Below are 17,337 nucleotides of genomic sequence, written 5' to 3' on the forward strand. Positions count from 1 at the left end.
TCTATTGACCAAGCCAGAAACTCCACTTTTTTTTTTTTTTTTTATCTCCTATTTCCAACCAGTTTTCAAATACTATCCACTTCATCCATGACTAGATAACTCCATAAAAATATTAAGTAACTTCTTAGGAAACAATGAAGGAAGGTCTCCAAGAGCATGAAAACAAACTTTGTTTGTTTTTAATTTTTTAACGTTTATTTATTTTTTAGAGAGAGACAGAGTGTGAGCAGGGAGGGGGCAGAGAAAGAGGGAGACGCAGAATCTGAAACAGGCTCCTGATCTGTCAGCACAGAGCCCGATGCGGGGCTCGAACCCACAAACCATGAGATCATGACCTGAGCCAAAGTTGGACGGGTAACTGCCTGAGTCACCCAAGCACCCCTGCTTTCTGAGTCATAATCAGAATTTGGGCACTTCTTCCACAACTTCTGGCAAGTTGCTAGGCTTTCTAGTATCATCCCAGCACAATTCCTGGTGCCAGATATGTGCGATTGTAAGTTAAAGATCTATCCTCAGCATCCGGCTACCATATTTCTGGTTTCTAAGTTAGCTTCAACCAGGAACAGTGAAAATGACACGATGTAAATGTACCATATCCAGTCAAATATCTCAGAACGCACTATGTGTCATCAGCATCCACCTTGTGTGCTGATAGAATTTGCTTCCTTACACTCTAAGTTTGAATCCTCCTACTACATGAAGCAATTTTACAGTCATCATGTTCAACCACTACCATGTGCAAATCCTTCTCTTTTTAGGTTCCTGGACCCAACTGCAATGTGGTGAGGGCCAGGGAGGGGCAGGAGTCTTCCACACCAACAAGCAATTCTTGGGACACCAATTGGGTGTCCATGAATTCAACTCAATTCTGACACTATTGGGGCACCTGGGTGGCTCAGTCAGTTAAGTGTCCAACTTCGGCTCAGGTCATGATCTCCCGGTTCATGAGTTGGTGCCCCATGTTGGGCTCTGTGCTGACAGCTCAGAGCCTGGAGCTTGCTTTGGATTCTGTGCCTCCCTCTCTCTCTGCCCCTCCCCCACTCATGCTCTGTCTCTGTCTGTCTCAAAAGTAAACATTAAAAAATAAGAATTAAAAAATATATTTAATTTAATTTAATGTAATTCAAAAAGCAATTCTGACACTATCTATCCCTAGATAGCATCAGATTCCATGAGGGCACAGTCCCACAAGACACACACACCCCCCAACTTCACACACCCCATCTGGGTAGCAAGCCCAAATTGTTACCTGGTTTCTGACCAAACCACTAGAGACTGGAGGTCTCCACACCCCCCCTCCTTGTACTTCAGATTCAAATCACATTCCAGGTTGTTACTGTACTTCTGACTGACCGGCTATAAATCTGAGGTTCCCGAGACCCTTCCTTAGATTTGACTAATTAGAGCAACTCACAGAACTCAGGAAACCCATTTACTCACTAGATTACCAACTTACTATAGAAGGATAAAACTCAGGAACAGCCAGATGGAAGAGATGCAGGGCAAGGTGCCGGGCGGTGGGGCGGGGGGGGGGGGGGGGGGGGGGGGGGGGGGGGGGGGGCGGGGGTGATGTACCTTCCAGGCACACTACTCTCCCCAATCTCCCCAAGCTCACCATCCTGGAAGTCCTCCGAACCTTTTTGGTTTTTATGGAGGCTTCATTACGTAGCAACTGATAAAACTCAATCTCAAGCCCCTCTCCCTACCCCAGAGGTCAGGAGGGGCAAGAAGTTCCAACCCTCTAATCACATAGTTAGCTTCCCTGGTGCCAGCCCCCGTCCTTAGAAGCTTTCCAAAAATTGCCTCATTTGCATCAAAAAAGACCCCTGTATGGCCCTCAGCACCTAGGAAATTCTGAGGGTTTTAGGAGCTCTGTGCCAAAACAGGAACGAGACCAAATATACTACATTTATTATTATAAACTACAACATCACACCTCCCAACGGCTGAGCAGTCAGTACTATCTCTACACTGTAACTAGATAAACTTAAGTCCTGGAAACCAGCATTATTTTCTCCAGTACCAGTAGAGTCGAAGTTTCTTTCCTTTCAAATACAATGTTGTTCAAAAGAGCAGTTGGTCTTGGGGTGCCGGGGTGGCTCAGTCGATTAAGCATCCGACTTTTGATTTCGGCTCAGGTCCTGATCTCACGGTTCGTGGGTTTATGCCCCACATCGGCTCTGTGCTGGCAGCGCGGAGCCTGCTTGGGGTTCTCTCTCTTTCTCCCTCTCTCTCTGACCCTCCCCTACTTGCACTGTCTCTGTCTCTCTGAAAATAAATTAAAAAAAAAAAAAAAGAGCAGTTTGTCTTATCTAGGAAGCCAGGTAACAAGGAAGGCCAAATCCCTGGATAGACTTAAGAATACAGGATAGCAAGGCAGCTACAAGCGTTGGAAGTACAGCTTCTCTCCCCCTGACTTTGACCCCTGTGTCATTCCGTCTTACCTGTGCTTCCACCAGACAGTTGCTTACATATCAGCAACTCTGTCCCATCCACAGAGAAACAGAAGTTAGACTTCAGTCTGCAAGCTCATCCCCATTCGATCTAAAAGTTTGATATCCAAGCCACTGCTTTGGGTAACGGTCTAAAAACCAGCAGCCTGGTGAGACACACAGCTCTGTTCAGCCTCTAACAAATGCTTTTGGTCACAGTAGCAGGCTCTCCAAAGAACAAGAAGGAATCAACTGCTGAGCCCTCTCAGTGTTACAGACACCCCACAAAGCAACTGGGCCCCAGCCTCCGAGACACCTAGACATGAAACGAGAAGGATGAGCACACTGCAGAGCTCCTGCGTCTTTTAAATGAACATAATTTTTCAGAGGATACAACGGAGCCTGGAGAAAGAATAAATACGGCACTCTTCAGAACCAGTGACTATGTAAAAAAAAAAAAAAAAACAAACAAAAAGATATGTGCTAACATTTAGCCAATATATTCCTCACCATTGACTATTTTCCCTGTCCATTCTAAGACGTTCATTATCAAATAGCTTTGCCTAAATGCTATCATTCTACCATTTGTTGCAAGAGATGCAATGAAATGCCATCAGCTCTTGTCCATGCTCACGATCAGATAAATGGGTGTGAGAAGCAGTTCTCTGTACATAGAAAAGCTTTCATTATCATGTACTTTTGCTGGCATTTTTTAAAGGGGAGAGGGAGCTAACATTATTCATACATTAAATCAGAGCCTTAAGTGCAGCGCGAGAGAAGGCTCCCAAACTCGGCTGTGTATCACATCACAACACTGACATCTGTTGGCTATAAGTGTACTGGATCATCTAGTCCTTCCTTTCCCTGCAGCCACAGAACAGCTTCTAAACCAAATCTTTTCAGGGTCCTCGGCCATTTAAGGTATATTACGTGCTTCATTCCCAATAGACTGCAAACTTGTGTTCACAGTTTCTCGTGTTAGCCTTCAACTCTCTCATGACACAAGACTTTATGTCATTTTAATTCTTTTCTAAAACCAAGCAGACATTCGTGTATGCAGCATACGCGCTAATCCAAACATAAGCTACAAAAATGAGGGGACTGTCCTTTTACTGATACAATTTTGAAATGTATGTCATGAGGAAGATGACACAAACGTGTTTATTGACACATCAGCATGTCCCCCCACACGAATGCTTCCTGTTATTCACCATGTTAACTGCTCTTTCCTCCTTTCTTGACCCCATTCTCCACTGTGTTCTTTTCCCCGGGATCCCGCACTCCTCTTTTTCTTCCTCTGCCCACTGAACTATGAGAATCCACAAAGACTCCCTCGCCAGGCCTCCAGAGGCCTTCTAACATGCGGTGTCTAGGGAACTGTATCTAAGCACATGGTTTAATATTGCATACTAGAAGAACACCTTGATCTTTCCTCTTCTGTATCTCCTGAGGTTTCAAAGACTAAGAGTAAGAGGGATTACCTCCAAAGCCCCTTATTTAGTGCTGTGGTTTCATCAGTATCAATCAGCATCTGTATCAATATCTATAGCTTTACCATAAAAACTGAGCTTTGTCTCCCCTTCTGAATCAACACCCCATTCCAACTCCCCCATATCTACCAAAGGCAGCACTCTCCTTCCAGCCCCTCAACTGCAGCTGGGCATGGTTTCGTGGTGTCGTGGTTGCCTCCTCTCCCTTCTCCCCCACAACATTCCTTACCCCTTCCCGTGGCAGGAGGCCTGACCCCCTCCCACTGCCTCTCACCTAGACAGAGACAACAAGACACTCTTCCTCTTCCACGACGCCGATTACCATCTATGTACTGATGACTCCCACGTCCCGTCTCCAGCCTAGACCTCTCCCCTAAACTCCAGACCCATGTAATCCCCATAGTCCACAGTGGATCATCTTCACTCGGCTATGCCCCGGCACCTGAAACTCTACATATCCAAAATCAAATCCCTATTCTTTCCCCTCTCCCCCACAAACTGCTCCCTCTCCTCTGTTCCTTATATCTCTGATCGCTGACTTCGCTACCCAAGCCAAAAACCTTGGGGTCATCCACAGCTTTACCTGTCCCTCAGATAGCAATATCCAATCAATCACAGAAGCTTAATTAATTCACCTGTTGATTCCAGCTCCTGGTTTACTCTTTATTTCATTCATGTCTCACCAACCCAACTATAGCAGACACCACCGTCTAACACTTAAGACGTGTGCTCCTTCCTCCTCTGTAGCATGGAATTGTCACCTATCCAGATGGAAACTATATTTTCTAGCCCCTAGTATCCGGGGATAGGGAAGAGAGCATACGATTAATTGTTGCGCATGGAATATAAGCCGATGTTACTCGTACTACTTAGTATTTACAAAGCAGATATACATTCCCAAGGCTCTTTCCTCATCTACCAGCAGAATGGAGTGGACTCCTGGGTCTTGGAAGATGATGGGACCACAAGATAGAAGGAACCTAGGACTCTGAATGAGCACTTAGAACGCTGTCTACCAGGGATACTCATATTGGGCCGTGATACCACTTGAAACGAACTTTTGTTGTATCGAGCCACTGAGAGTTCTGGGCTTTATAGCCTGAAAAGTACTCTCTGACACTAACTAGTTCAGGGCCCCATCATTTCTCCCCCACGTTACAGCAGGTGACTCTCAGCTGATCTGTGCCTTTAGCCTTGGTCTGCATGCCTCTCTTGCTTAGTACAAGCTCCATGAAGGCAGAGGCTGGCTCTGCTTGTTCAGCGTATCCCCATCAGGAGCACAGTACCTGGTATGCACTAAAACTGACTAGGATCCTTTCTTCCCAATCTCTTCCTAGCCCACACTCTTGGTTTCTATTACCTCATGCCCCTTTCCCTTTTACCCCAACACACACACACACACACACACACACACACACACACACACTCACCAAGGTTCGACTTGAGCCCTCCTTCTAGTCCTCACATCCCATTCCTTCCTACCAAGGCCCTTTCCTCTCAAGTCGCTTAGAGCTCAGCTTCTGTGAATTTTTCTGTAACTTCACTGGGAATGATCATGCTAACATTTATCTATCCCATTGCATTATGTACCTTGTCTTAGACCTCCCCTTGCATTTGCAATAAATTCCTCGTGTGTGTGTGGCATGTATTCTGTCCCATCTCCTGTGCTACCTTACACACTCCTGGGGGAAGAATTGAGGTTCACTCTTACACACAGAGCTCCTCAGCAAATGCTCGATAAACGCCACCCACTGAATCCAATAATTTGCTTTGTATCATACATATTCTACGTAGCATCTTCTGGGATGCCTCTGGATCCAAACCTTTTTTTTCCCCCATACTTGAATTAGAGGGATTTTAATAAATCCTACGTAAATTCTACATAAAACTAAATTCTACATAAATCTAAAAGGAAACACAGCATTTACAAAGAAAAGCATCTCTCCATTACCTCCTTTGTGACTATGTAGTTTTCCATAAAGGGGAAATAGATTGTTAGAGTATGAAATAAGCTATTAGGTCCAATGCATAGTTGTCATTAATAACAATTAATAGTAAAAGTTACAATTTAATGTCTATTAAACCAGTGTCTGGCCCACAGTACACACAAGTTGTTTTCTTGCTGTTTCTGAATTTTATCAACTTCTTCCTGAGCTTCCTTTCTTGAGGGAGCCCGTAACTGAGGAAGGGAGCTATACCAGAGATACCTGGACGGCTCACTGGTGAGGCCTTCCAAAAGACGAGGGGTCTGGTGGGCATGCCAGAACATAGCTCGAGAAGAAGCACCAGGGGTGATCAGCCTCGGAGAAGACTCCTATCTTCATAGGGTGGCTGCTGGGAAGTCACAGGAGAATCCTGGCGATGCGAAGCCCGGTCATCATACAGACACCATTACCACCACCGTAATCCACCCAGTTCATATGCTCCGCTCCTCACACAGTCTACACATCAACGTCGGACATGTGGTCGGTCAAGTGACGTGGGTCATCTTACGCACATGGGAGGTGTGCATCTATCATAACTCCCAGTAGGCTGACACACGGGCCAGCCTAGGACCAAAATCCCTCCAAACTTTTCAGTTTAGCGCCCTTCAAAGAGACATACCCTAGCCCTCAAATACAGTTGTTAAAGCTTTCAGGCGTGCCTCACCGTGCATCTGAAAAATCATTTTTCATTTATGAGCTGTACCTTATCACTCTGTGCAGCCACCATATATGTTATGCTGCACAAAAATAATTGATTACTTATGAGTGACAGAGTAATTGGCACTACCCTGGTTATTCAGCTATTTTTATGCATTATAATTACCAGCTTCAGTACACTAGACAGAATTTAATGTTCTTGAAAATTAATATTATTGAAGGACTTAATACAAAAGCATGTAATGTTCTTAAATTAAAAACTTGTCACACACGCTGATAGAGTCTCACACTGTTGGCTATTTATCAACATTTTGTTTTAATCATTTCAAACCTTTTTATCAAGGTACAGAGCCTGGAGCTCGTGTCAGTTCAGTACAACTGAATTCTAGTGGCTCACAGTCTGAATTAAAGTTGGCAATAACAATGTTATATGTCTAATGTTATATCGAAGACCCAGAATCTGTTGCCTACCGACCTGTATTACAGCTATGAGTTCCTTGAAAGCAAAAAAACAAAAACAAAAACAAAAACAAAAACAAACAAACAAAAAAAAAAAGTCATTTATATATGATTCTAATAAGTGGCCGGTGTGCTGAGGCTGTGTGAAACATATTAAATAAGCAGAATAATACACAACAATGATGCCTGTGAACTCACTAGAAGAAATTCCATCTTCCACACCGGGGCTAGCTGTGATTGAGGAGACAGACGCGGCCAAGAGAAAAGATGTGGTTTGTGAAGCTGGGGGGCTTCTAACCTAATGTCATCCTACCCAGGGTGAGGGTACCAAGATGGGCTATCTTTCATTTTTTTGATTGTATAAAGGGAACACACACACCCCCTTTAAAATGACTTAATCCCAGTCTCTCAAAATGCTTATTACTTCATGAAACCTGCTTTTCTCTTCAGTGCTGTGATAAATTTCTATGTTTACTCCAGTCTCCTCCTTTCCTCTTTTATTCTGTTTTTCTTTGTATTATAACAGCACAAGAATTTTCACATGTTCAACTGAGTGTCATTCATCTAGGCGGGTCTTCTGCACCCTGCCACAGTCCCCCTCACTCCATATGAACTGCCGTCTCCATATGGCTTTCCTGACTATTCGTCTCTCTCCTGAATTCATTTTCCCTCATCCTTCCTTCCCAATCCCGGCGCTCCTTTTTCTCTTCCTCAGCAGTTGGCCAACATATAGAACTATAGCGTGCTTAAATACTTCTTTTTTTGTTTATTTTTGAAAGAGGGAGAAAGAGAGAGAGAGAGAGAGAGAGAGAGAGAGAGAATGAGCAGGGGAGGGGCAGAGGGAGAGGGAGACACAGAACCCAAAGCAGGCTCCAGGCTCTGAGCTGTCAGCACAGAGCCTTACACAAGGCTCAAACCGACAAACCATGAGATCATGACCTGAGCTGAAGTCGGAAGTTTAACTGACTGAGCCACCCAGGTGCCCCTAAATACTTAATTCTTTAGTGCTTACATAGTACTTTCGAATATTAAAGTTATGTTTTACTCCTATGGCTCAATGAATTGCCTTTTTTTTTTTTTTTCTGTTAGAAGTCCCTTAACAGAAAATTATTTCCCATCCCCAGTATAGTGGCTTAACAGGTAGGAATCAAAGAATCATAGAACATTTTACCATGATTAGTTTCAAGAAAATTAAAGTTAGAAAAGACACGGCTAGAATCAATTTTAAATTTGAAGCCAAAATTCTAATATTTCTTCACAATCACATTAATAGATTAACATAATTTCAAGTAATGGACTATATGGCTTTAATACACATCAGTTTAATAATCAAAGTGTTATCTGCCAACTTGATTAACTCCCATAAACTTGCATCAAAAATGCTTATTACCTCGAGCCGCCTAGGTGGCTCAGTCAGTTAAGCGTCTGACTTCGGCTCAGGTCATGATCTCATGGTTTGTGAGTTTGAGCCCTGCGTCGGGCTCTGTGCTGACAGAGCCTGGAGCCTGCTTCAGATTCTATGTCTCCCTCTCTCTCTCTGCCCCTCCCCTGCTCATCCTCTGTCTCTCTCTCAAAAATAAATAAACATTAAAAAAGAATTTTTAAAAAAATGCTTATTACCTCATACTATGTATAAAAAACCAAAATGGATTATAAACCTAAGGTTTTAGTTCTTACTATAAGAACTAAAAGTACATATTTCACTTCGAGGGAAATACAGGCATAAATCTTTGTGACCTTGGATTAGGAAATGGCTTCTTAGATACAACACAAAAAGCACAAGTGATACAAGAAAAAATAGATAGGGGCACCTGGGTGGCTCAGTAGGTTGAGCGTCCGACTTTGGCTCAGGTCATGATCTCACGGTTGGTGGGTTCGATCCCCGCGTCACGCTCTGTGCTGACAGCTCGGAGCCTGGCGCCTGCTTCAGATTCTGTCTCCCTCTCTCTCTGCCCTCCCCCACTTGTGCTCTGTCTCTCTCTGTCTCTTAAAAATGAATAAAAGTTAAAAAAAAATTTTAAGAAAAAACAGATAAATTGTAATTCATCAATATTAAAAACTTTGTGCTTTGGAGGACACCATCAAGAAAGCAAAAAGACAACCCACAGAATGGGTGAAATATTTGCAAATTATATATCTGATAAGGGTCTACTATCCAGAATATATAAAGAACTCAACACAATTAAAAATGGGCAAACGATGTGAACAGCTATTTCTCCAAAGATGATACAAAGATGGCCAATAAGCACATTAAAAGACGTTCAACATCATTAGTCATTAAGGAAATACAAACCAAAAACCATTATGAGATACCACTTCACACCCACTTGGTTGGCTATAATCAAAAAGATAAATGATAACGAGTATGGGCAGGACGCGGAAAAACCGAAGCCCTCAGTGTTGGTGGGAATGTAAAATAGTGCAGCCACTTTCTTTCTTTTTTTTTTTTAATGTTTATTTATTTTTGAGACAGAGAGAGACAGAGCATGAACGGGGGAGGGTCAGAGAGAGAGGGAGACACAGAATCGGAAGCAGGCTCCAGGCTCTGAGCTGTCAGCACAGAGCCCGACGTGGGGCTTGAACTCACGGACCGTGAGATCATGACCTGAGACGAAGTCGGACGCTTAACCGACTGAGCCACCCAGGCGCCCCGTGCAGCCACTTTCGAAAACAGTTTAGCAGTTCCTCAACAAGTTAAACGTGAGAGTTACCGTATGACCCAGGAATTCCACTCCTAGAATACCCCCAAAACATGAAAACATACATCCACACAAAAACTAATACGTGAATGTTCATAGCAGTATTATTCACAATAACCAAAAAAAAAAAAAAATGGAATAACCCAAATGTCCACTGATTGATAAATGAATAAACAAAATGTAGTATATTCATACAATGGAATATTATTCAGCCATTAAAAGGCAACTAATTCATACTATAACATGGAAGAACCTTGAAAATATCATGCCAAGTGAAAGAAGCCAGACACAAAAGGCCACATACTGAATTATTCCATTTAGTTAAAATGTACAGACAGGCAAATCCATCGAGACAGAGAGCAGATCAGTGGTTGCCAGTGGTTGGTAATGGCTCCACAACTCTGTGAATATACTAAAAACCACTGAATTGTCTATTTTTAAAGGCTGAACATTATGATATGTAAATTATATCTCAACAAGCTGCTATTTCTTTATAGGTGCTTATTGATAGAATGTGCTCTGTGTTCTGATCTGTGAAGAAGTTTGCAGAGATGGGGAAGAGGAAGTGTCTAAGACCTAAAAGGGATAGAATTCCATTCCAGAACACCAGGTTCTTCACCTGGCCTTCCCCTTTTTTTTTTCTTCACTTAGTTAATTCAGAAAATCAGCCATTTGTTGATGTTACTTGAGCTAAATTAACTTCTCCTGACTTCAGTTTTCTTTTCTAAGGTAGTCACCCAGAGTTAGAACCTGGACATTAAGAGTACACACATGGGAGTCAGAGCAGTTACTCTTTTCCTCCCAGCCCTACCAGATGGCAGACTTTGGTCGTGTTTTTTAACCTTGCCAGGCCTCATTGATCCTCACTGTAAAATGGAGATCATTCATACTCACCCCACAGATTGTAGAGAATGAAACATACATTGATTGGCATCGCTGACAGGGACTAAGTACTCTACTCTGCAACCGTGGCTATTATTGGTTCAAAGGCTCATTCCAGTCTTTTTTTTTCTTTTTTTTTTTTTTTTTTTTTGAGAGAGAGAGAGGGGGGGTGCAAGTGAACCAGGGGCAGAAAGAGAGAGAGAAAGAGAGAGAAAAAGAGAGAGTGAGAGAGAAGCAGGGCTCACCCAAAGTGGGGCTTGGTTTACTGCAAGCAGGGCTCGGGCTCACTCGGAGGGGAGCTTGAGCTCGCCCCATGTGGGACTCGAACGAGAACAGTGACAAACTGTGAAATCATGACCTGAGCGGAAGTCAGATGCTTAACGATGGAGCCTTCCAGGTGCTCCAGCTCTTTTTTTCTTCTTAAGTTTATTTATTTTTGAGAGAGAGAGAAAGTGTGAGGGAGGGAGGAAGAGGGGAAGAGGGACAGGGAGTGGGAAGAGGGAGAGAGAATCCCAAACAGGCTCCACACTGCACAGAGCCCGATGCAGGGCTTGAACCTACAAACCTTGAGATCATGACCTGAGCCACAGTCAGATACTTAACTGACTGAGCCACCCACACGCCCCTCATTCCAGTTCTAAAAGTCTCTGAGATATCAATAGGATTACAATTTAAGTAGTATATATAATAAAAATAGTAACACCACTTCAAATAGTTGAGAAGGTTTTCATAATTCAGTGAAGTCTGAGGCAAAAAAGAGGGACTATATAGGAAAAGTGGTTTGTTTTGTCAATAGAACTTGTCCTTTTTAGCATGCATAATTATAAACTGTAGTTCTAAAGAACTAACCAAGTGAAAACTAAATGAGGAGGAAAATAGTAACAAAGACAGAATTATGACTTAAATTGACTTGGCATAAAGGTTAAAATTATAAGAAAAAGCTGAAGTCCTCTTGTCATTCTGTCCAAATACTGCCATGACAACCGTGTGTACTTGATGCTTCTTTCCACCTTTTGCCAGTTGCCTGATGGCTCAGATAAAGTAGAATTTCCAGAGTCCGGCTAGATACTGGGCCATGACTTTCTTATCATACTGAAGATTGCTCTGGCGGGTCACCCAATCGATGGATGTACAAGTTTAAGTCTTATGTTAAGCCATGGTGACACTCTTCTCTCTGTCCCTTATGTTCTGAGTCAGAGAGAAGATGCTTAGATGATGGCATGGGTTTTTTTCCTACTAATTTGGATGCCTGGGTGCTTGAGATGCTATTAGATTGTCAAGCAAACATTATTGCCATCATTGGCAAAATGACAAAATTACAGGGATGTCTCCACTGACTGCTTTGATGGACTGACTTCTAACTCTCAAGGTGTCTTCCCTTTGCCTCAAGCAGTAATTTATCTAAAAGTTAATTACCAACCATTAGCTCCCCTACTGAGCTAGCCCAGCAGTCTGAGAGTGAAGAAAGGGGGAAATCATGTAAGCTATCCTTAGTGCAGCCACTGATCTTTCTCGAAAAAAGAAAGAGGAGCAATACTAAAGGACAGTACCAACAACAACAAACTCCTGCAAGAAAAATCCCTTAGACCTGGCTGCAAGATAACATGGTCTCATTTCGTTTTTGAAGGAATATGTGCTACACTAAGAAACAGCAGCCTGTTGATTAAATCTAGAGCCATTCAAATCCCTCCAAGCCTGTGAACATATCATAGAATAAAAAACATCCTGATGTTCATAGGTCAGCCCATCTGCGGTAGATTTGCCAACATGGGAGAGGGGGAGGGGCAGATACACACTTGAGATAATCCCTTTAAAACATACCAGGGCTTCTACAGCAAGCTGTCCTTCGCCTTCAAAGGTGCCCACGGGGAAAATAACAATCCATGAATACAAATCATAATTTTGAATCATAATTTTAAATAAGTGAAAATGATACCATCCAACCAATTATTCCATAGCACCAGTAACTGTTAAATTATGCAGGCCTCATCAAAACAGGTGACACGCACAATGACATTTAGAATAATGTTATTGCTCTTGATCTTGTTTTGCCATTTGTGAGACTCCACAAATAATGCAACCTACCATGGGTTACCACTTTGTCAAATTGGAATATTGCGTTTAAGTCCATGGGCTTTGTGATATAGACTCTTTTTTAACGTTTATTTATTTTTGGGACAGAGAGAGACAGAGCATGAACTGGGGAGGGGCAGAGAGAGAGGGAGACACAGAATCGGAAGCAGGCTCCAGGCTCTGAGCCATCAGCCCAGAGCCTGACGCGGGGCTCGAACCCACGGACCGTGAGATCGTGACCTGAGCTGAAGTCGGACGCTTAACCGACTGAGCCACCCAGGCGCCCCAATGATATAGACTCTTAATAGATAAACTGATTCTGAAAAAGGCACCTGAGTGGCTCAGTCAGTTAAGTGTCCGACTTCGGCTCAGGTCATGATCCCACGATTCATGGGTTCAAGCCCCAAGCTGGGCTCTGCACTGACAGCTCAGAGCCTGGAGCCTGCTTCCGATTCTGTGTCTCCCTCTCTCTCTCCTCCTCCCCCACTCATGTGCATGTGCAAGCTCTCTCAAAAATAATTAAATATTTTAAAAGAAAAGAAAAGGGAACCAAAACAAATTCTAGAACGTTTAAGGTATATTAAAATAAAAATATTTGGCATTCAAATAGACCTACCACAAAACCTGTGTATTTGCATATTCGTTTTGAAAGGGAATGAACTCCAGAGCCAGATGAACTGGGTTTGAACTTTGGTTCTGCTAAGCTGCATGACCCTGGGCAGTTTAACTTCTCTGTGACTCAGTTAACTTATTAGTAAAATGGAAATAGAAATAGTACCTATCTCACAGGCTTGTAAGGCAAATTAAATGAGTTAACATGAGTAAAATACTTAACGGCAACGTCTGGTGCAGGGGAAGTAAGTACTACATAGGAGTCAGTTGTCATTATGTCTACGGTACTAGAGGTGAGGGGTCCAGGAGGGCGCTATTTTAGCATGAAAAACACAAGTAAGCCCCTTGGCTTGGTACTTCTGGATGCTTGGGCCCCCAAATCCAACCTGGTGATCTGAACCAATGAATAAGCCCTTCTATTAGCAATGTAAGGAAGCACTCATGAGTTCTCTTTTGTCCAGATCCCTTCAATTCCTGAACATCCAAGCGATGGGAAAGACCATGATCTGGATCAGCAAACCTTAATCAACTAAGAGATGCCATGACAAGACCCTCCATGATTACCACATTGCAGAAAATTGTGATGCTACTGTATCTACGCATAATAACATTTATAAAGCAGTTTTGCCAAGTCAGAAAGCACTTCCTGATCCAATCATTATTATGAACGTTTGTTATCCCTAAACTATAGGGCTACAGACCTAGAAGAATATCAAGTTGACCTTGCATCAGCTATATCCTAGAAATAGTCTCTCTCTTTTTTTTTTTTAACTAAATATCCTCAATATGCGTATTCTTACTTACAACTTGGCTTTGGTAATTTTTTTTTCCAGTTCATTGTGTCCTCTTTTTCTGCTTCTTACCCAGCCCCTCAGAGAGTTCTTCTCAGCTCACCACACAGGTTGACTACCCTCTGAACGTAGAACCCCAAAGTCAAATATCCAGACCTGGCAAGCACTGAACTAGGAGTTCCCAACATTTTCGCCTCCTTTTATTTTCTTTCCCCAAAAGAAATGTTTTAGGAGACTTTATCTACTGAAATGCGATCACTGGCTCTCCATGCACTTGTTGAAGGATCTCTGAGTTGTTTCCAATGTTTAGCTATTACAAATAAAGCTGTTATGAACATTTGTGAACAGCTTTTTGTGTGAACATAAGTTTTCATTTCTCTGGGATAAATGTTCAAGAGTGCAATTGCGTGGGTATATGGTAGATGCATGTTTCATCTTATAAGAAATTTCCAAACTGTCTTCCGGGGTGGCTGTACCATTTTACATTCCCACACACAACATATGAGTGATCCATTTGCTCCACACCCTCACCAGCATTTGGTGGCGTCGTCATTTTTCATTATAGCCAATTCTGATAGGCATATACTTCATTGTGGTTTGAATTTGCATATCTCCAGTGACTAGTGATGTTGAACATGCTGTCATGTGCTTATGTGCCATCTGTATATCCTCTTCGGTGAAATGTCTATCCATGTCTTTTGCCCATTTTCTAATTGCACTGTTCGGTTTTTACTATTGGGTCTCGACAATTCTTTATCTATTCTAGATGCTAATAGTCTTCTATCAAATATTTGGTTGCAAATATTGTCTCTCAGTCTGTAGCTTATCTTTTCAACTTCTTCACATAGTCTTTCACAAAGCAAGCATGTTTCATTTAGTGAGGTCCAATTTGTCAAGTTTTCTTTCCATGATTCATGCCTTATGCATCAAGCTTGACAACCCTGCAGCAGGAGTCGGGACACTAGGACTAAGGTGACCGCCAGCTCGCCCGGGTTTATCCAGGTCTTTCTTGGGTTTAGCACCAAAAGTCCCACATCCTAGGAAACCCCTCGGTCTTGGACAAACTGGGACAGTTGGTCACTCAAACAAGAGCCGATGGAGTCCTGCCCGTCTTTTGCACCGACACAGCCTCAGCTGAGAGTGGAGGGACCAGTGCCAGAGAGACACCCATCCTGGGCCTGAGAATCAAGACATGATATCACTGACGCATGAGTAGCTGTGATGCCACAAGGTTCTGAAGGGCACACATGATAACCTTGCCATTTCCTCTCTCACGACGATGGGCAAGATTTTTCAGAAAAGGCAGGCTGGCAGGGAAAGAGAGGTCCCCTTACCTTGCACGGCCATCCCACTGTCCTCCCCTCGCTTTGGAGCCTGTACTTGAGGTGGCTCCCACCCACATGCTTCTGGTTCATCCCGTTCAACACTTTGGGCCAAGGATGCCCAGTCCTGGGCACACTAGATTTCCCCCGAAAAGCACTTCAAAAATGCGGATGACTGAGCCCCGTCCCAGACCAGTTAAATGTGCTTCTCTCCAAGTGCGAGTGGGGCTCAGTGAATATTAGCCACAAAAACTCCCGAAGTGATTCCAGTGTGCAGCTGGGGTGAGACCCTTTGCTGCAGGCTCCAGGGGTGTGAACTGCTTGTGGACATGGATGAGAGCACCCACAGCACCCAGCACAGTGCCTGCATATAGCAGGCATCCAATATACATTCGGTAAGTTTTTTAAATGAGCAAATAATATAGAAGTGATCAAAGACTGGGCCCAAATATCATTTACTTTGTCTCTCCTGCTTGTAACTGAAGGACCAAATGAGGTGCAAGATAAACTGTAGGATAAGCCTCCCTAAAACTAGACTGTCTCCAAGCCTTTCCCAATCTCCCAAAAAGTTGAAAAGTCAAGAAATCCCTGACTGCCTCAATGGGCATTTTTACAGATGGATAATTAGGCTGTGTCAGTGTCACCAGGGTTGTTAGAAATGCAGATTTTCAGGCCCCATCTCAGAGTAACAGAAACACAATGTGCTTTTTAACAAGACCCCAGGTCATTCGCCGCAGCTCCTTAAAGTCTGAGAAGCACCCACCAGGCCGAGAAGTCCCTGTGGGAGAGAACCAGCTGGCTGCACTCCAGCCGCTGGGAGAGCATATGAAGGGAAGAGACCCTCAGGAGAGGTTGAGGGAAGGGGTGGAGCCACACCCGGAGGCCAAATCTCAGAGCTTTTTGACTTTTACAAAACCCCCAAAGCATCTAAGGACTTGAATCCTTAACTCACCAAGTCTAAACCTTGAGCAGGTAAACTGACACAGCAGAGAACTACCTGTACATACTGAACAGTGTACTTGTTTGTGGATCGGAGCGAATTTAGGGCTGTGATCAGTTACTAAGTACCATCCTGAGATGGATCAAAGAATGTGGCCCTGTCCATGAATTACCCTGCTGAGAGAGAGGCAAGCTCTTTAAGGTTTGCTCAGGGAGGCAGGGTGGGTGGGCCTCCTCACTCCCTCCCCCACGTGGCCAGAGTTTTATAATTCCCACGTGACGTCCACTGTGCTGGGCAATCCCCCCCCCAAACACACACACACACTCACCAAGATCCCTTAGAAACCCTCTCTAATAATTCCCTAACTAGAAGTTGGTCAGCCTACGGGCATCCTACCAGCGTTTTACGGTGGGAAGCCATTATTTTCATCATTTGCTTCATCCTGAAAGCAGCCCGCTGTGGGGTTTGCAGATGGAAAGAGGTGCCTGTCTTTTCTTTTGTGTAGCAGGAGGACTTACACCTGTGAGGACATAATTTTTTTTTTTTTTGCAAATTCTAGATAACTTTATGCAATTTCCCCCAGATTCTAGTATCACCTCTGTGTCCTTCCCTGCGGAGACGATAGCTGAAGCTCACAGAGAACAGCCCCCAAATCAGGGTGAACATCAAGGGAAAAGCTAAAGCCTCAATTCCAGGCGAAGCACCTCTCTGCCTACAGTGTCACCTGACCGTAGCTACACACACACAGAAGCACAGAATGGGTGCTCTTGGCCAGAGATTGTGTTGAAATAATTATGCTCTGCCCTCGATGAAATTGCTTAAACTGCTTTCTGCTTTACAACATCATACACAGAAAACAATTTTCATGCCCGCACCGTGGCCTGAGGCAGATTTTGCATTCTGCATCAGGAGGAAATTGATTAATGTGAATGTTTTAGCTGTGGTTGTTGTTTGTGTATAAACTTTTGTTAAAACAAGTACGGCAGAATAAATGA

General features: G+C 43.4%; 1 protein-coding gene across 22 annotated transcripts in view; it reads right to left on the bottom strand.

The window, feature by feature from the left end:
• Positions 1-17,337, bottom strand: part of GCC1 (GRIP and coiled-coil domain containing 1) — a 58,508-nt gene that overhangs the window by 12,932 nt on the left and 28,239 nt on the right. For 3 of the 22 annotated variants that reach the window (XR_006198321.1, XR_006198315.1, XR_006198322.1), the window contains one exon: positions 16,785-16,862. The exons of 5 other annotated variants lie outside the window; for them this stretch is intronic. The gene's annotated coding sequence lies outside the window, so the exon portion shown is untranslated. Of the gene's footprint in view, positions 1-16,784; positions 16,863-17,337 lie in introns of those variants that run through there. 14 more of the 22 variants (XR_006198285.1, XR_006198313.1, XR_006198304.1 and 11 more) reach the window with 6 other exon arrangements.

Source organism: Panthera leo, chromosome A2 (assembly GCF_018350215.1).
Source record: "Panthera leo isolate Ple1 chromosome A2, P.leo_Ple1_pat1.1, whole genome shotgun sequence".
Taxonomy (NCBI): domain Eukaryota; kingdom Metazoa; phylum Chordata; class Mammalia; order Carnivora; family Felidae; genus Panthera; species Panthera leo.